Genomic DNA, 18,479 nt, shown 5'->3' with positions numbered 1-18,479 from the left:
TTTGGGAAATGGCATGGAGGCTATAGAATACACAGTTTTGGGTTACACCCATCCAGGGATGAATTGGTCCCAGCCGTTCTAACCAGGACAACCACTCTCTTATCCATCTAACAGTCCACCCACCAAATGCATATCTTTCAATGTACAGAGAAGGATGTTGTGGGGGACCATGTCAAAGGCTTTACAGAAGTGCAGATGAATCTGTAGCCCTTCCCTTGTCCGCTGATGTAGTCACTCCACCACAGAAGGCCACTGGGCTGGTCAAGCAGGACTTGCCCTTATTGAAGCCATCTTGGCTGTCTCAAATCACCTCTCCGTTTTCCATATGCCTTAGCACGGCTTTCAGGAGGATCTGTTCCATTATCTTCCCACGCACACAGGGGAGAACTGACAAGTCAGTAGTTCCCAGGTCCTCCTTTCAAACCTTTTTAAAAAAGAATATGCTGTTTCTCTTTTTCCAGTCACCTAGGGCTTCACCTGACTCCCACGACTCTTCAAATACCATGGACAGTATCTTGGTAACTACATCAGCCAATTCCCTCAGGACATTGGGTCCCACAGACTTGTGTATGCTCAGGTTCTTCAGGTGGTCACAAACCTGACCTTTACTTACAGAGGGAAGCACTTTGCTTGCCCTGTCCCTGTACAAAGATTTAGCAGCCCTCTAAAAGATAAATAGAAAAGTTTTATCTATGCAACAGATCCTGGACATCTATAGGCATACAAGGGAAAAGTGTTTCAGTTCATGAAGCCTGTTTTGGTCTTTGGGAAAAGGGGATTTGAATCTGGGTATTTCGCTAGACGCCTTTGGAGGGTCTTTAATCCTTTCGTGGAGGGGGAAATGACACTCAGCATTTGAAAAGAGCAATCTCTGTCCCACTGAGAGAAGAGGGGTTTTAAAGTTCTGCTTTCAGGAGAATAGTCTGAATTCCGCACTCTAAATGGAAGTAGTAAAGTAATACCTATCTAACTATATCATATGAAAAAGGCTGAACAGAGATTTATACAGAAGGTTGGCATGGATCTTCATTATACTGGACTCTGGGTCCAAGTTAACTTTATAAAAGCCAAGTATTGCAAGACTTAATCTTCTTTTGTGGATCTAGCCCCAGATTTATACATGTAATTGTTGCTAATATGTTTTACTGTGTTTGCAAAATAAACTGCCCCACAGAATGTTCTTCAGCACATTTTAGATGTGGTGGTTAGTCCTCTTGGGACTGAAGTGGCCAACAGCTAAAGCACTTATTTGTCATTGTCCTTATTAAGCATTGTCCTTATTTAAACACACACGCACAACATGAAAATATGGCATAACTGTGAGGTATCCATGACCAGAACCTTGTGTTTGCACTAGTTTCTGTTCCTAGCAACATGGAACTCTACCTCCCAAGGTGGAAAGAACCTTTGCACGCAGAACCCACCTTCTCCTTTAACATGACCTGCTACACTGGCACAGTGTAAGCATTAGAAAATAGATGGACAACAGCAGCCTAACATAGTCTGAAGATGGGATACAAATACCCCAGCTCCTGATTATTAAAAGCCACGGGAACCTAGATACAGAATTTATCCCACGTGCCAGATTGCAATCTAAACTCCAGGACTGTCATGACTAGACTCAGAGGAACGTCATTATAGGCTCAGTGGAGCTCAGCATGTATATGTCTACCAGTTCTACAGAAAATGCTCTTATTTTGGATAAAATGTGGACATTGTTTAGCAAGATAATTATGATCCTTCTTCATTTCTAAATACATAGTAGGAACTACTGAAGGGACTCAGGCAACTATATAGAAAGAAATAGGAATTAACATAAGGAACAAAAATTTTGCTGGTTATCATAGAAAGGTTTGGGTTGGAAATTACCTTAAAGATCACCTAATTCCAATACTCCAGCCATGTTCAAAGACACCTTCCACTATACCAGGTTGCTCAAAGGTGGTCATGAACCCAATCTTCATTTATCATCTGTTACATCAGCTTTGAGTTATGATGCAACTGGTTTTTATTTGATTCTGAAATTTTTAGTACTTGTGCTTGCCAAAGTGGTACAGTTCATAGCTACAGCCCACTCACTGACTTCTCAGAAAGAGCTCCTGATGTGTTAATGCTCAAGGTTTGTTAGCTATTAAAGAAATCAGGAGCAGGTGCCACCTTACTGACTGCATAAGTTTTACAGATAAGGTTTGAATATTCTTGGTGTTGACTCCAATCAAACCATTCCCTGTATTTTACTTTTTTTCCTTTACTTCATGCTACAATTTGGTCTACATTCACATCTTTAACTGCACCATTTTATTATGCTTCAGCATTTTCTTTATTCATCCCATACTTCTGAATGCATGCCAGTTAATATGAACCATGCACTGTACTTTCAGAGCTATTCTGGGGAATGAATCTACTTCCATCCCCTGTCTATGCAACATAAAAAACCAGTCTGCAGACATGCACAAAAAACAAAAACAAAACCACCCAAAACCCAACTCCTCCCCCCACCAAAACCCTGTCGAATCACACATATAAAAATAAATAAAAGTAGAGAGATCATCATTACACACAAACCAGATTGTTTTTAGGGAAGTTTTCACAATACCACAGTACCACAAAAAACAATGTAAGAAAACAAAGGAAAAAGAACTTAATATTCACAAAGAACTCTTTCAACATATTTGTGAAATGGGGAATTTTACAGCACTGACAGCAAGAAAATGGACCAAGTGAACACATCAGTTGAGGGACACCCAACCGAGAAAAGCTGAAGAATGGAAGAACCAGAGACAGCGGTGAATGGTCTGCGCTGTAGCCATATGAAGGGGGTAGGATTTGTGTAGGCTCTTGAAGTTAGTAGGACCACCAGGTGTAGGGGTGGCAGAACACAGGTGCACAGGACATAGTACACTTGAAACAGACACTTGTCCTGGGAAATGCAAAACAATACTTAAGACACAGAAGCAGAGTGGCTAGTGATAGTCTAGAAGAAGAGTATTGAAAATTTGCTTTGAAAATTAAAAGCTGCTCTAAAAATGTAATGGGCAGGAACAGATAACATTTGCAGCAACTTGAGTAATAGCTATAGACATGCATTAACCCTATGCAACAGTGGTATATTAAATTATTATCTGCTAGGTGAGATAGCATGTATAAAAACTGAGCTGCATAACAAGCAGATTTATTAAGACCTTTACTCAAACCTTAGCCACATGGTGGTTAACAAGACATCTTTGGGATGTGTCTCTGCTACTTACTTCCCCCACAAAAGCTTTGAAAATACTTTACAGGGACACAATAGAGATCAGTTAAAATAGTGTGCGTGAATGGGGAATGATTATTGATTATTTCTTAAAATAGAAAAAATAAATGCTTTTCTCTCAAGTTTCAGCTCAGGATATTTGAAATAGGCTACAGAAATACATTCTAATTACACTGAATCAGCTGATAAAACTTACTGTTCCAGCTCATGAAGGAGGCCAAAGGGATTGGATCAATTCAAGGAATATTACTACCACAGCCTCCAGCTTGGTGAGCCCCTAAGCCACAGACTGCATAAAGCCAGGAGACATGGTAGGGAAAAGACCACTCTGTTTGCACTTACACTCTCTAGTAACTTGCCACTGATGGAGACCAGGATACTTTGATCTGATTCGGTACTACTGTTCTGAGATGACAGAATAACAAAAACTTTAAATGGGACAGCACACAAAATCCAGAAATCCATTAGAGAGCAATACTGTGTCCAGTTCTGGGCCCCTCAATTCAGGAAGAATATTGAGGTGCTGGAGCAGGTCCAGAGAAGAGCAACGAGGCTGGTAAAGGGACTCCTTGCAATGAGGAGAGGCTGAGGGAGCTGGGGTTGTTTAGCCTGGAGAAGAGGAGGCTCAGGGGAGACCTCATCACTCTACCTGAAAGGAGGTTGTAGCCAGGTGGGTGTCAGTCTCTTCTCCCAGGCAACCAGCAGTAGGACAAGAGGGCAAGGGCACGATCTAAAGCTCTGCCAGGGGAAGTTTAGGTTGGATATTGGGACGAAATTTTTTACTGAGACAGTAACCTGTGCTGGATAAGAAGACAGACTGGGAAAGATATGTTGCCTGGAAAAGCATAAATGGGATCTAAAGGGACCTGTTACTTGATAATTCACCCACCAGACTGACAGTTTTTCTCCAGTCTATTGTTGTGTGTTTATGAATTCTTATGCACCTCAGTTTATTGTTAAATGTTATGAATTCTGTCATATCTCCATATTGCCCCCCTTTTCTCCCTCAGATTTTCCCTCCAAAAGTTATTTGTTACCTTGTCTCCCCAGTTTTCCCGCTCCTCTGCTGCTCATTGGTCACAGCCTGCCACCATGCAGGGAGAGCTACTATTGGCTCATTTCCTCAGAGACCCGGGAGTTCCGCCCACCTTTCCCCTATCCCCCTATCACACTTTTCCCTGAGTTGTCAATCTCTTGTGCCTCCCCAGGTTAGAATCCACCCCTCAAACCTACGTTATTTAAACCCTTGTTCCCTCCAAATAAACGGCATTGCTGCACGAGACCTCAACTGTGTCAGAACCCTTATTGCAGTGCCCGGTCCCATTTCCCTTCCCCCCGCGGACCGCGGCAGTAACCAGACATTGGAACGGGCTGCCCAAGTGATGTATTCACCATCTCTGGAGGTTTTTAAGATGAGACTGGATGTGGCACTTAGTGCCATGGTCTCATAACCATGGCAGTATTGGATCAAGAGTTGGACTTGATGATCACAGAGGTCTTTTTCAACCTGGTGAAGTCTACGATTCTATGAATACAGAGCAAACCAACTAACTGCTAGCTCTCCTGTCCTTCAGCAGAACAGCTTTCTTGAGGCTTTCCTTTCAAGGTTTACTGTCATTTCACAATTTATAGACTTTCAAAAACAAAATGAGTACAAGTCTTTCTACAGACTAAAACTGTCTATTTGCTTTCAGTGTTAAGGATTTAAAACTGTAAAGTGGAAACTGAATTGCTACACATGAAAATTAAAATAGTTTATGTTCATTAAATACTACAAAGGTAGTCAATAAAAATAAACCTGCTACCTTTTTGCACATCGCTTTGCTTGAGTTAATGTCTTACAAACCCTTTGAACCTCTCCAACTGAGACTGAGCCAAGGTCCAGAAAAATTTTGCAGTGGCTATGGCTTGGCTGAAGAAGTACATTCCACCTCAAATATATAAAGATGGTATTTTTATTTTTACAGTTTAACTACAGTAAGAGAATCACTGTGTAGTGGTTTCCACATTTTAACCACATAGAGCTCATTTTGGTTGCAGTAGTAAGGATCGAGTAGGAGTTGATACTATCTTATCGTTACTCTTTAAAACTGCAGTAAGACAAAGTGTTGTGCCTCTACTGTGTGGTTCTGTATAAAAGTCAGTGTAAAAAGGTATTTTTTAATTATTTATGGAAGGGAATTTGAGCCAAATAGTCTTGGCTCAAAAGTCTTGGCTCTTGAAATTAATCACTTTTCATTGTATGTGATTTTGCTATAGAAACATCTGGGAAGATTCCTTCCAAAGTTGAAAGTCAGAAATATACAATACTTTATAGTCTTTCAAAAAAGACACTGAACTATCAACTCTGCAAAGAGTAGAGTTCACAGATGTCAAGCAACTGCTAAGTTTTCCTGTGCTACTCCCGAAACAAGTTGTTTCTCTCTTCTCGATCTTGAATACCATGTTTATTTTCAAGATGCACATTTTGCTGTAAACAAAGGAACAACTCTCTTGCCTTTAGCTACTTGCCCATTCAAAAGACAAAAACCACAGCAACCAGATAACCCAACCTATAGGTAATACAAAAGAAAAGGGCAGTTACTCTGAGGTTTTTGCCGTTGTCACCATCAGCTTAATTAAAATGTCCTGGTCTGATAAGAAAAATCAGACATTTAGTTCTAAACTGCAAAGAGATTCTTAGAAAGTAACATTCTTAGAAAGAAACCTACATGTTGCAATTCCTGGGGGAGGTGTGGGGGGTGTTGTTTATGTTCTCTTAATGTCTTACTCATGTTAAATACTGCTCATTTCAATATGAAATATGACTTTTAAAAATTAATAATTGATTTCAAGATGTGTTTAATATTACAAACTTTGGAAAAGCTCAAACATTTGAGCTACACACTTCCCGTGCTTCACATGCTGAATCATAACTGGTGCATCTGAAAAAAGATAGCTAAAAGTGTCTAAGAAGGGGGTATACAGAGCAGCTGAGGCTAGGTTGGGAAGCCCACAGAAATCTGCACATAACTGCAGATTCATATAATTCATATGAATTGCAGTTCATATAATTACGAACTTTAATCCTTTCCACACAAAATTCAAAATGCCTATTTATAAATTTTATTTAAAAATATTAAATATGTTTGCTCAGTATATCAGTCAACATAACTACAAAATTTGCAATAAATACAGCAGAAATCATATATTCACGATGTGGTGCAAACCTTGTTTAACTAGATTTCAGTGTGCTTCTGCCAAAGGCACATTTCTTTTTCAGGAAGAATTTCCTCACTGAAAGAGTGATTAAGCATTTGAACAGGCTGCCCAGGAAGGCAGTAGAGTCACTATTCCGGGAAGCGTTCAAGAAAAGGCTGGACATGGCACTTAGCGCTATGGTTTAGTTGACCAGGTGGTATTCAGTCAAAGGTTGGATTCCATGGTCTTGAAGGTCTTTTCCAATGTTAACTGTTTTATGAATCTTTTCTAAGATTCTATACATTACTGACTGCAATGGTCAGGTGGCCCCATAATCAGCTCCTAAAAAGCTTCAGCTTTGGAAACTGTACCCTGAAAAGCATTTATTCAAGAACAGATTCAAATTCCAGTTTTTTAATTAATAAAAATTGATATAATTTCACTTTTGAAAGCGTAAATATGGAAATGGTTCCTGGTTCACATAATGCATTATACTGGAAATAGGTACCTGTAGAAAGTGATTCATGTGACTACTTTAGCAATGTACCTTTGAAGAATTGTACTTGAGAAGTAGCTGTTCCTCTCCAGGATTATAAAGGTAGCTCAACCCTAGCTGCAACGTGCGCTGTATACCACTAGAGTTGTGTGAGTTCACATTATCCTAGCAATGACTTGTGCAATTTTTAGAGCAGTCTTAATCTTTCTAAAAAGAAACTTGAAAATTCTTACATAGGTCTTTCAGTTTGATGAAGACAGCCTATCATTGAATTTCTGTGGACTACTCTGGCCCAAACCCTTTCTATCTTGCCTACTCTTTGCCTTGTAAGAGATGGAAAACTTCTGTTTGGTGAGAAAACACTGCCTTATCACCTGAACACATCTTCTTTATCTGGCAGTAGCAGAGCATCCCAAAAAAGTTGAACTGATGTTGCTCTTGACAAAGGGTAATAGGTAACACCGCTGGATGAGAAAGTACCTTCCCAGCAGCTGCACCTGCATCCTCCTCCCAGACTGCTCTTTTGGCCATCCCTTTGGTGTGAAAAGAAGTGACTCAACTCTGGATATTGTAGCAACAGTCTTGATACCAACTTCTCCCTAGGACTCTGAAGCAAAAGGAAGAAAATGGAGTGGTTATTGTATGTGGAGGACAGCTTGTCTTAGATTGCTGCTAGAGAAGTGATGAGGGAAGTTAAGTCAGGAGTGTTCTTGAGACACAAACTGAAAAGCTATCCTTTAACCATCCTGGCTTTTTTCCATTTCTATTTTGTTTCTTCTTCTCTCCATACCTTCTTTCTTTTAGGTGCTATGGTATAAATTTGTGATTTTTTTTCTTGCATAATTTAGAACTTTAAACTTTGTCTAAACTCTGAACTTTTAAATTTGCACCCCACAATTCTGGTAAAATTACAGACACAGATATTTGAGTGATTGCTTGTCTCTACAGGAGTGTTATCTGTAAATACAATATCATGAAGAGTTCCCATACAAACTTTCCAAAATATACAAATACAGTTTCAGACAGTTCATCAGAGTGTATTTCAAAATTACAAACATTTTGTTCAGTGTCAATACAAATGTCACAGAATCAGAGAGCTGTTAGGGTTGGAAGGCACCTCTGGAGATCATCCAGTTCAACTCCTGTGCCAAGGCAGGGTCACTTACGGCAGGTTACACAGGAACGCATCCAGGTGGGTTTTGAATGCCTCCACAGAGGGCAACCCCATGACCTCCCCAGGCAGCTGTTCCAGTGCTCTGCCACTCTCAATGTAAAGTTCTTCCTCCTGTTGAGGTGGAACTTCTTGTGTTTCAGTTTATAGCCTTCGCTCCTTGTCCTGTCACTTGGCACCACTGAAAAGAGTCTGTCACCATTCTCTTGGCACCCACCTTTGAGATATTTGTATGTATTAATGAGATCACCTCTCAGTCTTGTCTTGACTAAACAGGCCCAGCTCCCGCAGTCTCTACTCATAAGAGAGTTGCTCCAGAGCCCTCATCATCTCTGTGGCTCTCTGCTGGACCCTCTCCAGTAGCTCCTTGTCTTTCTTGTACCAAGAAGCCCAGAACTGGACAAAGCACTCCAGAAGTGGCCTTGCTAGGGCTGAGCAGAGTGGCAGGATCACCTCCCTTGACATGCTAGCCACAGTCTTGCTGATGCAGCCCATGATACCATTGGCCCTAAATGCCACATGCAAAATCAGTAATAACATTTAAAGGCTGATTAGGAAATAACTGAAAAGTAAGAGTTACAGTTCGAAGTTCCACAATTTGAGGAGAACTTTCTTGATGAACAATTTGATGTTATCATCCAAATTCTGTTTTCCACACCACCACAGCTTTACCTGTCTTCCTCGAGCTGTCCATAAAGACTGTAAGACCATCTAGGGGCTCTTCGCTGAGTAGCATTTTTTGTCCAATTGGAATTTCCCTAAAAAAACTTAAGAAGGGGATGCGAAGGTAAATGATAAGAAATTTGACCGTGGAACACAGCTAAAGCAGCTTGCAATTCATATTTGTTTTCCAGACACCATTCAAAGTAATGAGATTGTACAGGTACAACAATGCGAGCCGGATCTCTGCTAGTACCCTCTACACACCTTTTTCTAGCCTTAATGATGATTTGAGCTATGAGCTCAAACAATCCAGGAACAGTTCTTTGAGCCCGATAAGGCAAAAATAGCCACTCTAGGATGTGCAGTGGATCAGACCAATGGTCAGACTGCTGTACCAATGCTCCAAAAGAAACACTGTGATCTGTAAGAATGAAAAATTAGACAATTTGACATTGATCAATTCATGAAACAAATTTAGAATGTAATCCTGCTCTACTTGCTGGATAGTTTGAACTGCTCTGTTAGTCATTCTCTTGGTTCCTGAGAATTGTCAGAATGTTTGAGCAGGTCAAATAGAGATGCCAGCTGGGTGTTTGTCAATCCCAAATAGGACCTAATCCAATTCAAAGACCCTAACAGCTTTTTGTACGTCAATAAGAATTTTGACATTAATATTCAATTGAACTGGCTGAAGAAAGACTGCTTTCCATGTAATTTTGAACCCTAAATACTTCCAGGGTTCCTCTTGCTGCACCTTCTCAGGAGCAACTACTAGGCCAAAGGATTGTAGACTCTTTCTGGTTTCAGCTTCCAACACACCCAGCTGATCCTTAGTGGCCGCAGCCAGCAAAAATATCATCTATATAATGATAGAAAATACAGTCAGAAAATTGCATTCGTATAGGAGAAAATACTAGAGGCACAAACCACTGACGAATTGTAGGAGAGATTTTCGTTCCCTGGCGGAGGGTTTTCCATTGATAACACTTGTAAGGTTCTGCACGATTAATGGATGGAACTGAAAATGCAAATTTTTCTCTATCTCTGGGGTCTAACTGGATTGTGAAAAAACAATCTTTCAAATCAATAATAACAATAGGCCATCCTGCAGGAAGTATAGAAGGGGTTGGTAAAACCAGGCTGTAATGCTCCAATGCTAGCCATGACTGCATTAATTTGTCTGAGATCATGCAGCAGTCTCCATTTTCCAGATTTTTTCTTTATCACAAAGACAGGAGTATTCAAAGGACTCTGAGATGGTTCAATGTGATCAGTGTTAAGCTGCTCCTTAACAAGCTGTTGCAGGGCCAACAACTTTTCTGTAGGTAGGGGCCACTGCTTAACCCACGCAGAAGTAGTTGTAAGCCATGTTAAAGCAATGGTGGGTTGTGTCACACCCTGCAATACAGTGACCCAGTTAAAAATCCGTAGTAATTTTTACCCTCCACTGAGATAGAGCATCTCGTCCACACAGAGCTAAAGGTGCCACAGTGACATATGGCCTGACTAGCAGTTTGACCCTCAGGATTAGTAATGAGCACTGCATATCTTGAGACAAAACTCTGAGCAGTACTTCCCAGTCCCACAACCCTGGCCCCTGGTGTGACCAAAGGCCAGGAGGCCGGCCAGGATGTCCATGCAATGATAGTTACGTCAGCTCCTGAATACAGAAGTTTGGTTGCCTGGACAACTGATGGCAAGCTTCGAGCATTGTAGAGGGTACAGGTCAGCTGTGGACATTGCGCAGAGATCGGCACTGACCAAAAGACTTGTGGTGTGCCAGTAGAACCAAATCCACCATCCTGATGCTCATGAGGCTCTGCTTGGGGAACACAACTCACAAAAGGTACAAGTTTAGCTATTCGTGCCCCTTTTAGGAATTGTCAGTGGTGGATAAGGTGTGAAAACCATAGCACAGGTCTGTCCTGCATAGTTAGCATCAATGACTGACATGAAAAAAAACTCTGCAACTGTGCTATTAGAACGGCCGATTAACAAGGCACTTAACTCATGCTGCCTTCACAATCCTAAACATCCACTAGTCAGATTATGTGAGTAATATGTCTGGTCTAGAACAAGCAGCAATCACAAGTATTGAGGTCATCCTGGTGAAAACACAGGTGCGCTTGGCAGGGCACGTCTCAAGGATGAAGGACCACCGCCTCCCCAAGATCATGCTTTACAGTGAATTTGCCACCAGCTGCTGCACGAGAGGAGCCCCAAAGAGAAGATACAAATACTCCCTGAAACAACATTTCGGCCCTGGTCATAGTGATTAACATAACTGGTCTACTCTGGTCTCCAATCGGGAGGCCTGGAGACATACCATCTCTAATGCTGCTGATGCTTTTGAGAAAGCACGCAGGATAGCCTTGACAGTCTGCAGGGCCCCCTGCAACAGGCTGACCAAGCAAGGCATTAGCATCGACAACCCCCAATTCAAAGCCAAGACTAAACGTAGCATCCCACAACAAGAATGAACAATAACACTCCACCAAGAAAAAGAAAAAAAATAAATCAGAGAGTTCATATACCATTTAGAATAAGTACTCACTGTGGTCCGACAGATTCACGTTACACATTCTCATAAAATACTGACACCCACATAAAGTATTTTTAAGTCTACACATATATATATCTACACAGTTTCTCTCTCTCATACAGTCATTTTCTAGTCATGCAATAGGTGGCCACCTCAGTCATTCTCCACTCACGCACACATTTTAAGTAGTTATTGGCTGTGTTTTGTTTGGTTTTTTTAAGTCTCATAACTTAAGGGGAATTTACAGCATATTTACTAACATTAAATTGTAAATCTTGTACAACTTTCCATGCACACCTTCCCAAAAAGAGCTAGGGTCTCTAGGCAACAGAACCACTTCTGCAGGGGGCAGGACTACACCTTTGTCTACTCTTCTTCCCCTTTCCCATGCTTTGCTCCCCCTGAGTCCCCCGTTTCTCTTGAGCACTCGGCCCCCCTTGAAGCAAAGGTGCTTCGTCAAGGTAGCTTTCACTAGCATTTGTCGGAGGATGGGGGGGAGTGGGATAGAGGTCAGGTTCATTTGGAGAAAAATCAATAGGAGTCAAATTGCCATTGCTCTCCTTATGTCGTGACTTAGCTACGTGGTCTGCTGAAGAAGGATAATGCGTTGGGGGGGACGAATAGCTGCAGATGGATATGTTCGGGGAGGGGGGATTGTAAACAGGGGAGAAGACAGACACCTCCTGGAGCAGCGGCCGCCGCCGCCAGCCCGCTGCCCCCCCCGGGGTCAGCGCTGCTGCAGGCATGCTGCAAGGGAGAGAAGGGTTACCAGGGGAAACACCCACCGTGAGGGTAGAGTTACTGAAGAAAGGGGGAGGGAAACCCCCCGTCACACCGCTCGGGACCATGGCTGTTGGCAACACGGGGGAAACACACTCCCCCGCCGCCTGCCCCACTGGTGCCCAAGGCTGCGGCCGCCGCCACCGGGGCTGCACTGCCCGGAGCTGGCGCTGCTGGCAGCGCGGCCACAGGCGTACCGTAAGAAGCCGCGGTCGCTGCTGCCACCTGGGGTCCATGCTGCCACCTGGGGTCCATGCTGCGGCTGCCACGGGGAGCTGCTGCCGCGCATGGAGTAGCCACTGGCGCATGCGCGGGCGCGCTGCTCCGAGCCGGGGCTGCTGCAGCGATCCTGCCGCCACACCCACCACTGATGTGGGTGGACTTGGCACAGCCGCGCGGGCACCCAGCGCCATGGAGTACGGACCTGGCGCCGGGGAGGCAGCCGTAGGCGCGCCATGCAGCCCTGCGGCACTGCTCAGATGAGAAGTAGAAAGCTCTTTAAGGTGGAAATCAGTCACAGCGTCCGCGAGGTCGTCTCCCGGTCCATCAGCAGCACCTTCATGCCGTAGCCACTGTCCTTGATCATCTTGGACACGTACTGCCAGACCACCAACACCGCGTTCATCTTGGCTGGGCCACTCGGCTGCCCCCGGCCCTGCTCCACAACCTCTGGTCCCACTTCGGCTCCCTTCGGCTCTGCCCGGCCCCTCTTCTTCACGATTGCTCTCTATGATGGCATCTAATAGCACTCTAATGTCCTCCCAGGCATAAATGCAAAATGCAGTGGGCAATGCAGCCTCTCTCTCAGCCCGAAGACACCAAAGTAATAAGCAACGTAACTTAGCTTTGTCACGTCTAACACCAAGACGCCGTAACAAAGCTTTCCAGATGATAAACACATGCCTTTCATTTGCACTCATGGTCTACCCCCATAGTGACTAGAAGAAAGTTCTCAAGAGCTCACCTGCACCTTCCAAGTGCCAGCTGCACTTGTGCATCTCAGGCAACTTGTGCCTTCCAAGTGTTGGCAGAAACACTTGTGCCTTCAGGTGTAAAGAAATAATCAGATCCGAATCCTGCAGTGCACCCAATGCCAAACAGCTCTTGAGCACCAAAACCCACTGCGCCTCGCCCCGCAGTCAGTTGCCTCCAGTCGCGATACCCCCGACGACACGAGCAACCTCGACAGTCTTTTCATGGTCCTCACACAGGGTACCATTTGTCGTGGGATATTTGTCGATAGGGTTTGGTCCATGAAGAAAAGAACACACACACACACGAGCAGAGTGATGAGACAAGGGGTGTCTGCCTGCTGAGCGTAGCAGGCAGCTTTATTGAGCTTGCTGGTCTCTACTTTCTCACACACATAATATAAACATATTCTTGCAAAAACACTCAGGAATGTAACACCTGCACACAGTCAAATAGCTTCGTCCTTGTACTCCTTAAAACTCAAGGCTGTGTCCATGGGAACATCCAATTAGCCTTACTGTTCTCATGGGAAAAGGCCTAACACCCTGTAATATTTCAAACTCCTCAAGCTCCAGGGGCTTCGTGGGGCTGCCACTTCGCCCCACATCTCTCCTTTATTGTTTTGGATCATCTATGTAAGCATACCAACCATCCTGCATAGGATGTAGACAGGAACGGTGAGTAGACAGGTTTAATCACAGAGATATTAATCTGCATTGATAATTTGAGGAACACTGAAGGACTAAATAGCACTTGTTGCTGGCCTGTATGTTTGATGGCATAGGGTCCAATTTTAGAAACCTGTGGGAATAAGGTTTCAAAAGTTTTATCGGGGATCTTGGAGTTAGTAAGATGCATTGCATAGACTAACTTAGTTTTTGTTCTGCCAGTATATACATTGTGCTGATCTACATTTATCCCAGTTACAGTTGTGCTCATAACTCCAAGCACCTAGTACTTCCTTTTCTATGTTTTGTTTTAATGCAACACTTACTGAACAGCAATTAGTCTTTCGAGTATTTGGAGTATTTTGTCTCTGATTGCTACTCTTGTTTCTCTGAGGTATGAGTCATGTCTAAACTGCATGAATTAGACCCTGGAAAATGCTGCCAGGCTGTCTCTGAATTGCAGCTCTTGGAATGCTTAATGCTAAGGCTTGATTATATTGTTCTCTCCATCTCTGAGTCTTGGGTGGATTATCAGGGAGTTCTGGTTCCAGGGAATTATTTGTCTGATCTTGTGACCTGTGTTTTTTGTTTCACTAGATGTATTATCTCATCCCATCTCTTCCCCATGATTTAAGATATCATTTATTAACATTGCCCAGGTAGGGATATCTCTGGGCTTCTCCCTGATCTCCAACAATCTCTCTTACAACCAACAGAGCACTGAAATCAGTATCTCTCTCAATTTCATCTTGTTTTGCAATGCAATAACATTTGAGGATGGCAGGGGTTCCCTTAATTAATGGGCTTAGTATGTCATAATTCACAGTTGCTGAAACAAGGACATTAATAGGGTTATGCTATGGAAATGCCTGGATACAGGTAGCTTTTGTAATAGCTGTGGAGATCTCATTCAAGGATCTAATGGGTATTAACAGAGGCTCTCCTCTCTCCAATACATCCTCTCCTTCAGCCACTTCACTCATTATCGAGTGGGGAGCATCTGATATTTTGGGTTCAGAATTTAAAAGATGCCAGTACCCCAAAATCCATTGACTTCATCATCATTCAGTAAAATTCTATTTCCTGCAGTTAGGCACACTCGACATAAATATTCAGCTTCAGTCTTGCCTGGCTTACAGGCACAGTGTTCTTATCACCCAAATAGAACTGAATGGGTTCATTTTACAGGTGTCATTTCCCTCCACCTCATTGTCCAGTTGTTACTTCTGTTTTTATAATGGGTCTGGCTTCATATTCAGGAGGATTTGGAAGAGTTATTCCATTCTATACCATTTGGGTTCTTGGAACCATCACCAGCACCACCATGATCATATGTACCTTTAGTTTTAGGGACCCATATGACAATGAAAGAACATGTGCCATAAAAAGTGCATGGCAGGCCTTAGAAAGTGTGAGGCACTTATAGAGACAAAATTTAAATGCCAAATGATAAGCAGCAGAGTATAACTGATAAGCACAGACACATGCCCAACTGAATTCTCCTTACAAATCTGTGATAATCACTACCGAGAAAATGAGAAGTACATAGGCTTTTTCCAAAGGTCTGTTACTATTTTTGACTTCCAACTCAGTTTTAACCTCAGCAAACATGCTTGTAAATATGTTCTTCACTCTTTGTCACCTGTAAACATTAGCTGGAGGCTAAGTCCTCTTAAATTTTTTTAGACAATAGTCTATCCAGATTTCTTTATAGAAGTACGTGTCTTTATGGACAATATGTAGGAAACAAAGATTACTAAAGTCACAAACTGCACTGAAGTCAGATACTTAAAGCAACTAACATGAACACTCTTAATTCTTCAGTATTTTTATTTACCTACTTCCATGTATTAAACACTTTTGGACTGATGAAATGCTGATTGTATATGGTCAGGATATGGTTCCTTTTGGTCAAAAGGAACCATATCCTGACCCTGCGATAGGAGGCACATACCTGTCCATACGGTTCTTTGAAGTCATATGTGGTATCCTGAGATACTACTATAATATTATTTCAATATTCCAAGGAATAAGGGCTGTTTTGCAACTTGTCAGAGTGGTGTTATCATAACAGGAGCCGGAAGTTGAGAGTATGTGCTGAATGCCCAGGAGTGTGGTATGAGAGGACATGAGTATCTAAAGATTCAGGAATGGCGGTCAGAGGGCAATTTCCATACTGCCTAGTGACTGTGCATGCTATCCCTTTAGCTGTGCCTAGGTCAGTTGGTATAGGTTAGTGGACAGACAGGACAGTCAAAGACTGGTCGGCACAGTCATAACTGTAGTAGACTGTTTGCTAATGACTAAGCAATGGGGACTAGGAGTGGTCCAGTGCTCAGTTTTGCTCCTTCACGGTTTTATTTAACAATATGCAGTCAGTATCCATGTCAAAGCCTCAGATCTAGCAGAAAATTCTGGTTAGAGTATGGTGCTAATAAGGCCAAGGTTGCGAGTTTGATCATCTCATGGGCCATGCACTTAAGAGTTGGACTTGATGATCCTTGTGGATCCCTTCCAACTCAGAATATTCTGTGATTCTGTGATTTCTACAGTTATTATTTCCTGCCATGGAGGCATGCTGCTTCTGTAAAAAGGCCAGTGTCCCAATTACTCTCTTGACAAACTGCAACTTCAAGGCTGGGAAACAGCTGCAACTGTGTGCAAAGTTCAATATCTCAGCTTCTTTAAACCTTTGACTCACACAATGGCAATTGCACAAAATTACACCCCTCGCTACATGTCAGAAGACTAATGACACTGTTTTTAATCTCTAAGGATCAAAGTTATAACAGAATCTTGGTAAAAGTTAAGCAGTGTTAGTAATATGCCAGAATGCACATGTGCACACTAAACAGCTTTATCTGTAGGACAGTTTTACCATTTATGAAACTATTGTACTGAATTCAGTTGCTCACCTCAGGTCACTTTGTTTGGATCACCTGGACATCTATCAGCTTTTATTTTTTGTAATGCATTTCTTTAATTATAGGTTCATATTACATGAATTGGCTCATGCTATATGACTCACCTAAAAGAAAACAAGTTCCTTTTGAATATTTTTTTCAATATGGACATTCCTAATTAATTTTCATTCTATGAATGATTTAACTTTAACAGTGTAGAGAAGAAACCTGGAACAAAACTATACAATAACCACTTATTACAAAACCAAATCCATTTTTGGAAATCCACCTTTGGAAATAAAGATATTCTAGTCATGATTTTTGCTCCTTCAGCAATAGCTTGCTAGTATTTGGGAATAAGATGACAAAACCAAATATTTAAAACTTCTCCTTATTGTCAAGTAAGAAGGTTAAATTTAAATATAAGTTTATCAGAAACCCCACAGAATATACTCTGCTGCTAAGATGACATTGACCAAATAACTCGAATTTTTGGTTCTTTCAAATTTTTTCAGCACTTGGTTTTCCAATCTTACCGCTCTTATAAAAATATATTATTGCAACTGTTAAAATAATATCTTAATTTATTTAGCCCTATAAAATGAGTTATTGCATGTTTTAAACTACTATTTTAGGAAGTTAAAGTGAGGCATATCTGAAAACAGTAACCTTGTTCTGCTGCCAAATGTAAGGGGGAGTGGCCTCCTGTAAGGGAAAGTAATTGGAAAACTGGGATATATATAGATACAAGTGATTTTTCTTGTAAAAATCTTAAGCCAGTTCTTGCCTCCTTACCCTGCTAGTAGTCTTGCCCTCTCTAACTAAGGCAAGAAATGTTAAAGACAAGTCTGTTCCCAGCTGAAACCTTGGCAGGATGCATACTTAGGTAATAAGACTTAGTTATAGGAGAATGAACAGGTAACACAGATTTACTGGGCACCCTTTTTTTTTTTTTTTTTTTGGAGGGGGGTGTTGTTTGGTGAGTTTTGAGGGGTTTTGGTTTGGTTTGAGAGTTTTTTGGGTTTGTTTTTTTTTTTTTTTTGCTGTGTAGCTGATCATCCGGTCAAAGGAATATTATTGTAAGAAGTAGATTTCAATTTCACAAAAATTCAGTGAATGGAAGATTTATACTTACATTTTTTCAATTTAAAGCACTAACAATCAATGAAAGAAGTGCTGATTATGAAATCATGTAGAATATCAGGCAATAAAAGGCACTCACAGAAGGCTCATTCACCTATGGACAGAAAGCTGAAATTCTAGAGAACTGAGGTTGTGTATTTGTGCACAGTCTAATCACAGGCTTATAAAAGTCAGTGAGATGGAACAATAAGAACTTCAATCACTGCCCTTTTATGGGATAAATCAGAAGAGGTGGTTCAATATTAAGTGGTGGATTCTAGCAAAAGCTGATTCTTTGACTATTCTGGACTCCCCAGTTATCCACAGCAGAGAAAAACTCAAGACTCATGATGGAGCACAATATTACCACAAATCCTTCAGTCTGTCAGTGAACATCTTTGGTTCCATGAAGGAAAGACCCAATAGTCTTCCCTGTCAAATACCCACCTAGACTGACAGGCCCTCACTCTGAAGCCACTGAGGTGTGAAAAGAAGCTCCAGTTGTGAGTGGTCCCCAACAATCCCACACCAATGCATGCTCCACAGCCAATGCTAGAATAAAAAATTAACATATTTACTGTGCTTGAATGTTCTGTAAATATAAGCACTGGGGAAATTCCTTGGTATACAATAGGCAAGCAACAGCTCTGCTCATGTTGTGCCTTTCTTAGTTGTACCAGCTCATTTGTCAGCCTTTATTGCAGCCAGAAATTACACATTTTGACTTCT

The sequence above is a fragment of the Neopelma chrysocephalum genome, unplaced genomic scaffold, assembly GCF_003984885.1.
Source record: "Neopelma chrysocephalum unplaced genomic scaffold, ASM398488v2 Primary Assembly neopelma1_96710, whole genome shotgun sequence".
Classification (NCBI taxonomy): domain Eukaryota; kingdom Metazoa; phylum Chordata; class Aves; order Passeriformes; family Pipridae; genus Neopelma; species Neopelma chrysocephalum.
The sequence above is the reverse complement of the archived record's forward strand: the minus strand, read 5'-3'. Positions refer to the sequence as shown.